At 34.7% G+C, this 7,057-nt stretch overlaps 1 long non-coding RNA gene across 1 annotated transcript; it reads right to left on the bottom strand.

Moving 5' to 3' along the window:
* Positions 1-3,198: 3,198 nt before the first annotated feature.
* Positions 3,199-6,925, bottom strand: LOC136042672 (uncharacterized). Its single transcript, XR_010621382.1, has 2 exons — positions 6,605-6,925; positions 3,199-3,754 (listed from the first exon to the last, which is right to left on the bottom strand). It is a non-coding gene; the product is annotated as an uncharacterized LOC136042672 (long non-coding RNA).
* Positions 6,926-7,057: the final 132 nt, after the last annotated feature.

Raw genomic sequence — 7,057 nt, 5'->3', positions numbered from 1 at the left:
GTAAGCGTCTTCACCTCAAAGCAGTCCAGTCTTCAAATGGCAGCTAAATCTTTCATTCAGAACAGGGGTGGATCCAAGGAGGGGACAGGAGCACACACACCCCCCCATGACATGATGTTGTATTTTTGGTTGGGACTGCTTGCTCTGGTTTGGGTCTGGATGAAAGTATTTCTTTGTAATTTATTTTGTAGTTGAGTTTTTCATAAATTTTTCAATATTAAGACCATTTTTTTTGCAAACCAGTTTGAAAAAAGATTTTAGTCACTTTATGTAGTCTTTGTTAAATTTTACTAATGTTGCATACTGCCAAAAATTATTTAATTAAATTTAGGTTTATCAATGGAATATGTCTGTATTACTACAAAAGCCAACTGCAAGGCAAAGATCTTCATTTTGTAATAACAACAAGGAGAAATTTAAAATCCTAACTTCTTTTTACTGTCAAAGATTTGTTTTTGAGTCTGTCTTGCTATGGTACTAAGGCAAAGAAATTGATAGGCCTATCATTACTTTTTTGGCAGTCTGTTTTGGTTTTTTGAGTTTGCCTTTTTTTGCAAAAAGGGGTGGCTTTTACAACATAGCCTAGTAGTTTTTTAGGGAATTTGTATAATACAAAATAAATGCATGAGAAGCACAAAATTTATTAATTTAAGTTTTGTGAGAAATGGTGGCCACTTTTACTGCCTATTTCCATCTAATTTAAGCTCTGCATTATACAACATATCACCTCCTCTGTTCATCTTAAAACATTAAAATAAAGGCCAAACTCTTTAGTACTTTAGACCATTTCCACTACCCTATGATGCATAATTGTTGAGGTTCCCTTTAAATTGTGGGTATTTCTTTGTTTGCAAGTTTATGTAAGCAACCTATTATGCCCCCCCCCCAAAGAAAATCCTGGATCCACTATTTTTGTTCTAAAAATCCAATTTAAAATAACAAATTTCAAGACATTAAAATGTCTAATAACTTTACATAGAGTCTGAGTCATAGATCTTTGCAAAGAATATCTAAACAGGTTTTTTGGAAGTGACTCAGAAAAAGCAAGTCTCTGACTGAGATTGGGTGACCACGATTAAAGTATTTTGACTGATTATTGGGCATGTTGCAATCCAATCAAAGATTCTGCCTGAGATTATGTCTGTGACCAACTACCAGTCAGTTTACCCTAATGTTTCCTTCTGAGAAGGAATAATTGCACATTTATACCTGAAAATACCCTCATCTAGAGCTTTACAATAATAAAAGCACTCAGTAAATTTGGTTTTTCCAATCTGAATAATTTGCCTTGAGACATTCCTGAACAATAGCCTATTCCTAGGCAAGCCCTATTTCACAATTCCTGAAATCTTTTATTTTTCTTACATGACTTTCCGCAAGTACTCCAAACCAGTTGTTGGAGCATTTTCAGGGTTAAACACATCATTTGGAACGAAGAATGCTCTCTTGACTCCATATTCTTCCTGATCATTCACATCTTCCATTCTTTAAATTCTTTTATTGAATGCATCTATGCAGCATTGCCGAACTATATAAAAAGATTTGCTATTGCCAACCGCATAACAATGTGTCTTTTGATATAAAAATTGCTTTTCAGAACAGTGTATATTTATTTCGGTCTTAAGAACGACAATTTGAAGGGGGCAGTTGCCTCCCCTAAATTTATAAAAGTATTCAATTTCATTGAAAAATAGAAAACACCCCTACATTTTGAGAAATAGCTTTCGTCTGTATCTTGATTAAAAAATTTGAAAACTCCATCTCAAATCTTTTAAAAATCTAAACCCTTTTTGCTTTTGGAGCAGAATAGTAATACTTCTTACACATTAAAAAAATACGAGCTGATTCAGTTGTATTAAATCAATTTTCATCAGCTTTAAAACAATCTAAGAATATAAAAAAATTAAAAAAAAATCGGGGGCATATACATGAAGCAAATTTGGCCAAGCTCTGCCAAATTGTGGCTTAATTTGTACATTTATTTTTACGTAATTTAGTATATTTCATAAGAAAAAGATAAATGAAAATGGTGTTTTTATTTAGCAAAATCTGCACATATATCTGTAAGAGACACTCTTTTGAGATTCAATTTCAAATTAGCTTCGCACTCAGACACTAGCTAAGTGAAGCAAACATAATCAATTTAGGAATATGGTTAACTTGTTAGGCTATTTCTTGCATTTGGTTGCTTTCCTAACAAGAATATCCAGTAACAGTTCTTCTAATATGCATAAGGCTAAATATAGTTCTGGGATTGAGTCTATTGCGTAATGGGGTCTTATACATTTTTATCTCTGAAAACTGACGCTCTGATTTAGCAGTGAAATAGGGTAGACAAGTCAATATTAGTATAAAATTCGAAAAGTATTGTAAATAAGGACTGTCAACTTCATCCTTCGAATTGATAACACTCTTCCAAAATTAATTATCAAGGAGTTAACATCTGAATCTGCTTCCCTTATTATATATATATATAAAAAAAAAAAAAAACACCTCTACTCCGTATTTAATGTCTTAAGGTCAACATGTGAGAAGGACCCTTTAAATATCTTAAACCGGAGAACAATTGAATTTACTTGTCTAGTCTCACTGGTGGTTCCAAGGAGCAAGGAGGGGGACCCAGGGCCCCCCAAAGATCTTCTATGGCACCCTTTTTCCATTTTTCTGTTTTTACCCTCAGTTTTTAGAATAGATTTGCCAATTTGGTCTTCAATTAGGACCTTTGTCACATTAGGCTCCCTAAGATTTCACTAATTGGCGCCCTTGTCACATTGCTCCCCCCCCCAACAAGATTTTGCTCTAGATCCGCCCCTGTCTAGACTGGAGACAGACTTTGAATTTCATCCAATAAAAGGCATTGTCAGTTTATTAAAATGTATTGTCAGTTTACTTGAAAGACTTAAAATGGCAAACATCTTCTTTTTAACTCTTCCATTTAGTGTTCTTCAGCCACTCTTTCGATGCTTCCAAATTTTTATAGCTAAAATTCTGCACTAAAATGCACGTTTTCAATACTCTTGAAGTTTCGAGGATCCAAAACAACAATTGAAAATGGACCAGTTCTTCCGGGCTTCAGTTAACTTTTGCCAGTGAAATTGAGCCTTATAATAAGAGTTGAAGCACTAAACGTTAATTTTTGGTTTCTATGTCCACTCTCTAAAATGCAATGTTTGTTCTGTAAACAAAGGATAAAACGTATTTAAGAAACAAGCAAAATAACTTTATTTACTATACCTATACAAAGATTGACAGAACTCAAATCGTTTCCCTGGAAGAATTGTATCTTAAAAAATTCACTGAGCATCACTAAGTGATCAATCAAGCGGTCGGCAACAGTTTCAACCACAAACCATCTCGTTGTATATGGGTAGACAAGCTAGTGCTCCACAGCCTGTAGAAAATACTGAAATTCCCTCTACTCTGGTTGTCGATTAGCACCACCTTATATATATTTATAAATGTCTAACCCCATTCCAAGATATCATATTGAGGTTATTGCGGGTCACAAACAAACAGAACGAAAGGGAATTACAAAGACAACCAATTAATACAGTCCCAGGTAAATCCTTCTTAATTAGAGTGACTAGGCCGTTATATTCACTTAATATTACCCTTGCATTGTCCGAACCAAAACTAATTATATTTGAGTACCTAATGTATTGGCCCTTGAATACTTTATAAATGAATGTCTTGAATCCTTTTATATTGGCATCGTGAACCTCGGGTGGAGCAAGAAAATATTCTTGTACTTCACCTAAATCAAAGAAAGAATAACACAATTTAATCACTAAGACTTAGATCCAGTCCTGTGTGCACTTTCTCCGACAACGATTTAGAATTTCCTTCTTTTAAGCTTATCACTAAGTTTCTTAATGGTAAAAGTGACAACCACATTTTTGGTTAGAGGAGTAGTCTTAGTTTTTGCACATTAAAAAGTTTAACAGTTGGCAAGTCAGTAGCACAAGCTTTGAGGACGTTAGATAACGTACACATACTGCTTATGTCCTGTTCATTAGACACTGCCTATGCTGTAAGAGACAGTTCTTACTTAACAACTTTATCTGTAAGCAATAGCTTTTCTTTTGATCTATCACTTACAAGTAATTCAATGTTCTCTATAACCTTAGATTGATTTTCCACACTATAGAGATTTCTTAAATGGAAATTAATTTCAACATGCCAAAATAAACGACTTACACTCCAAACGCTTTTTGTAGGCAGCATTTACAGTAAGTGACATTCTTACTGGAGGGATGCCTTGTTTAAGCCCCTTTTCTCTGAATTTCTTATTTCTAATATTCATTCTTTGTTTATTTGAACGTTTTTCTTTTTATATAGATTTGGCAGACGTGATTTTGGTCACCTATTTTTTCTTATAACTGTGGTTTCAAAAGTAGAATTAGATCCAGCATGCAAATTTTATTTACTAACACATGCATGAGAAGCAGATTTTTTGGGATTGAATATGCCGAGGGCTATCCCTGGCAGGCTCGTAGTTCTGAACTGAGGTGCAGATTTAACCCTGAGCCACTTTTTCACACTGACTGACCAACAGCAGGTGTGATTTGTTGATGATTCTGTTAAAAGGGCTCTGGATTGAGCTTCGAGCCTGACTTCCGCAAAAAATTTTATATTTTCAAACAGTTCGTGGTAACGAACTATAGTAAGGAGCGACCCGGCTCAATAGTAACCGAAACTCTAAAAAATGGGGTTTTGATAAAAATAGTTACATCAAAAGAATTACATTTTGATGCTGATTTCAAATATATAAGTATCATCAAGATTACCCATCAACAGTTACGTGCCTGAGAAAATTTGCCTTATTTTGGAAAATAGGGGGAAAACCCCCCTAAAAGTCATACAATCTTAACGAAAATAACACCATCAGATTCAGCGTATCAGAAAACATTATTGTAGAAGTTTCAAGCTCCTATCTAAAAAAACGTGAAATTTCGAATTTCTTTCCACAAGACAAATAATGGATGCGTGTGTATTCATTTATTTTTCTTCCCAGGGGTGATCGGATCGACTCAGTGGTCCTAGAATTTCGGAATAGGACTCATTTTAACGGAAATTAAAAGTTCTAGTGCCATTTTTAAGTGACCAAGAAAATGGAGGGCACCTAGGCCCCCTCTCAGGCTCATTTTTTTCCCAAAAGTAACCGGATCAAAATTATGAGATAGCAATTTTATTTGCCGTAGTCGAAAAACCTAATTACTATGTCTTCGGGGACGACTTACTTCCCCGCAGCCCCCGTGGGAGGGGCTGCAAGTTATAAACTTTGATTTGCGTTTGTATATAGTAATGGTTACTGGGAAGTGTATAGTCGTTTTAAGGGGGATTTTTTTTGTTTGGGGGAGAATTGAGGGGGGGGGGGTTAAGTGGGAGGATCTTTCCATGGAGGAACATCTCATGGAGGAAGAGACTTCCAATGAAGGGGGCGCAGGATTTTCTAGCATTTTTTAAAAAACAATGAAGAAATAAATATGAAATGTTTTTTCTTCTGAAAGTGAGGAGCAGCATTAAAACTTAAAGCGAATAGAAGTCATTAGGCATTTGAGGCTTTTACCCCCTCGTAACTCCTCGCTCTTCACGTTAAAGTATTTTTAGTAATTTCAACTATTTATTCTACGGCCTTTGTGATGCAGGTTTCATTCATATGGAATTGGGAAAAAATTTAAGCTTATGTGTAAAGAGCGAGGTATCGACGAGGGGTGAGCCCCCTCATATACGCAATAAAAAAATACGAATATAGAAGTTTGTTACGTATGTTAATTTTTAAGTTACGTATATTTTTACTAATGAAAACATTTGTAAAAAATTAAAAGTTCTAGTTGCCTTTTTAAGTAATCAAAAATTTGGAGGGCAACTAGGTCTCCTCCCGCGCTCCTTTTTTCTCAAAATCTTCCAATTAAAACTTTGAGAAAGCCATTTAGCCAAAAAAATTAATATGCAAATTTCGTTTTAATTATTTATGTGCGGAGAGCCAAGATCAAAACATACATTAATTCAAAAACATCCCTCTCTTTACGCTAAAATTCTTTACTTTTTAAAAAAATAGAGGTATGAGAAAGAGTCAAACTTTAGCGTAAAGAGCGAGACGTTGAGGAGGAAAAGTCCCTTTCATGTACGAAGTAATTTCTGCTCGTTTTAAGTTTTAACGTCGCTCCTTACTTTCATTTAAAAAACTTGTTTTTTTTATCTATTACAAAGGCCTATGTTTTTTTTTCAAATCACCAGCTTATTCGGCTATTTATGAGAGTATAATGGTATATAAACTTTCAAAAATTAACAAAAAGTATTACATTTATTGAAAAAGTCTCTTTAGAAACATATTGAAATCAAATCCAAGTTGTTATCCAATAGTAAAACTTTTGCGTTGCAAAATTTCAAAGAAACTTTTACGGGATTAAACAGTAAACATTAGACAACACTATGTAAGATATGATAAACCTCAAATACCAATAAAAATTAGCTAGCATTTTTCTAACTAAACTGTTTTAAGAATGTTCTCAGCATCAAATGGGAAATCTGGACGCACACAAATAATAGGTTGCCCAGAGCCTCGGTATTCTGAAACTGATTTACTTTTATGATATTTTACCTTCTTTTCTTTTTCGTTTCCCTCCTCTATTCTGTAGGTCTAGAAGGTTGAGCATTTGTCGTTTCGTTCTTTAGATAGCACCATATTACAGAATCCTTGCGCACTATTCCTCCAATGACAGTTTGATATGAAGAAATAATTTCAGGGTCACAGTAGATACATACGGATACGATATGGAGCCAGAGGGGTATAGGAAGCAGTTGGTGTATATAGGCGAGATACAATCTTTTCAAGTAAAATCCCCATGTCTCCGAGGATCTTCAAGATACGGTTTTGACGCGTGCTCCGTTCATTTTAATTGGAGACCCCCGTTAATGGAGTCCGGCTCTGGAAAAGGGAAGGGGAAAATCAATTAAAAACAAAATTAAAATTTTGCCTTTCGCATTTAGAATTGTCGAAAAGGGCATCATTAACTCTTTTTGTGATGGGAGAAGAGGGGTGCGAATCTACGAA

This window comes from Artemia franciscana, unplaced genomic scaffold (assembly GCF_032884065.1).
Source record: "Artemia franciscana unplaced genomic scaffold, ASM3288406v1 Scaffold_1708, whole genome shotgun sequence".
Classification (NCBI taxonomy): Eukaryota; Metazoa; Arthropoda; class Branchiopoda; order Anostraca; family Artemiidae; genus Artemia; species Artemia franciscana.
This window is presented reverse-complemented; position numbering and strand designations above follow the sequence as displayed.